General features: G+C 31.1%; 1 non-coding gene across 1 annotated transcript; it reads left to right on the top strand.

The window, feature by feature from the left end:
- The first annotated feature begins 516 nt into the window (after positions 1-516).
- On the top strand, positions 517-597 carry TRNAL-AAG (transfer RNA leucine (anticodon AAG)). Its single transcript has one exon. It is a non-coding gene; the product is annotated as a tRNA-Leu (tRNA).
- Positions 598-2,269: the final 1,672 nt, after the last annotated feature.

The raw sequence follows: 2,269 nt of genomic DNA, 5'->3' as shown, positions 1-2,269 counted from the left end.
ACTTCCGAGAATCGAAATCGATCGTTCGTACAGTCCAGGGTTTCTTGTCGAAACACTCGTCGTGGAAAGGAATAAGAGAAGTTATTATATTCTTCTGAATATTTTTGAATATCGTTTCTACAGTGCTTTAAGAGCAGATTAGTCATTTACTAACGTTTTTGCCCTAAGGCGGAAGTGAATAAGACTCGTGCTATAACCTATAACGACTATAAAACTATTCTTAGTCATTCCCTGAACTTTCTTTCTCATAATACTAATCCAAACATCAAACATAAGTCAAGTTCCTCTCACGCTTATACAGAATCCTATGCGTGAGGTGTAAATTAATTAATTTATTTTAATTCTAAAATCCTGGGTCTTACAGATTTAGCTAGAAACATGTTTGTAGAAGTTTTTAACAAAAAAATGACTTGCTTTGTTGAACTCAACTCAACTTCAAGAACTTGGAGAGAAAATATCAGTGTTTAGGCATTAGCTAAGAAATTTATAGTTGGAAAATAATTAGCCTCACAAGTCGTTGAGATGGCCGAGTTGGTCTAAGGCGCCAGATTAAGGTTCTGGTCCGAAAGGGCGTGGGTTCAAATCCCACTCTCAACAAATCTTTATTTTTGCCTTATAATTGTTTTTGGTCATAACTTTTTTTTTTGGTCTAAAATTTTGGTCATAACTAAAACAATGATTTATTTTTTGGGCTCATATAATTGTGGACCCAACTCATGGATTTGATATCTGCTAATTGCTAAACCCAATCCATATTTCTCCAAAAAAAAAAACCAATCCATATTGACCATAAAAATAAACCAATCCATGAAAATAGCATCACCGGATTGAAAAAAATGGTGTGGCAAACTCTTCTAAGCTCTAACCCCATCTTTTCTTGACCAAAAAAAGGGGGAGAAAAAACTCCATCTTCTGAAAACTGCAATTGCTTTGGTCAGAGAGGGCTCAATAGTCTCTCTTTGATTTTACTTGACCTCTTAATTTACTCTATCACCCTCTTTCTTAGAAATAAATAAGAAGTATTTTTTGTATTGCATGACATGCAAGTTAAACATTCATATGAAACTATAAATGGATATTCTTTATAGAGTAAAAAAGTTAAACATGAATTTGAAAAAATGAAAAAAGACACATGTCATTCTTGGAATAGCACGCAAAAAAATATAATTTACTCTCAAAAGAGTATATCTCAAATTAATAAAAAAAATTAAATTAAATTTAAGAATATAAGAAGCTGATATATGAGGAAAGAGGAGTTTACACTTTACACATAAAACTTAAAACAATATTATTTTAAGAAAAAATGAGATATAATTTTTTTAAGAGTAAGTGAGATATAAAGATATAAATAGAACACAATTATCACCTCATTTTCCTTATGTCATAAATAATTTGTTAACATTTCATGCAACATATTGAGTAAATGTACTATAAACTGCAAATAAATCTTTAAAATTTATAATTTTTTGTAAAATTATTCATAAATGAAAGAAATGGTGAATTAATATTACGTGCGTTTAAACAATTTATAACAATCCCCATAGGATAGCTCAAGTGGTAGGAGCTGGGGGACATATGGGTTGAGTAGGGGGAGGTCCATGGATCGATTCCTAACGCGTACAACTTATCTTTCCGATGTAAAAAAAAACAATTTATAACAAAAATTGTACGAATAAAGGTTTTGTAAGGGTTGTGCTGCACTATAGAAAAATGCAATGTGGTTGACATTGAGTAAAATCCAATTTTTTCATAGTGAATTTTAAAAGAGTAAATAATATAAGACGTTATTTTGAAATATTTTATTCTAGTGTAACCAAAAAAGTATATATTTTATTATAGTGTGAATACAAGAAAGATTCCCATTCCCGTGTCCAGGTCCTACGTTTATTAAAGTGTTTGTTAGGTAATCCAACTGTAATTTTTCAAGGGATACGTTGAAAGCTTTCTATACGCTTTTCTCATCGACCTGGTGATTGAGATACTTGAACTCTTACCAAGTTACTATCTCAATTTCGTAGTGACATAATCAACAACGTTTGGAACTTTTGCGCCATGTTTCTCATATTATTACATCTCTAAACATTCTTACACTTTAATTTTTCCTAATTCTTTCCCTTCATTCACACTATCACCAAACACAACCATTAAATTATCATCATTACCCAAACACTATTATATCCTACTCTATTCGACATTGCACCTTAATTTCGAGATCTCATTATCTCAATGGAAGAAATATTTCCCATTCCGTGAAGTTACATTGTTAGAA

Source organism: Lotus japonicus, chromosome 3 (assembly GCF_012489685.1).
Source record: "Lotus japonicus ecotype B-129 chromosome 3, LjGifu_v1.2".
Lineage (NCBI taxonomy): Eukaryota > Viridiplantae > Streptophyta > Magnoliopsida > Fabales > Fabaceae > Lotus > Lotus japonicus.
Note: the sequence above shows the minus strand (reverse complement) of the source record. Positions and strands in the feature narration are given on the sequence as shown.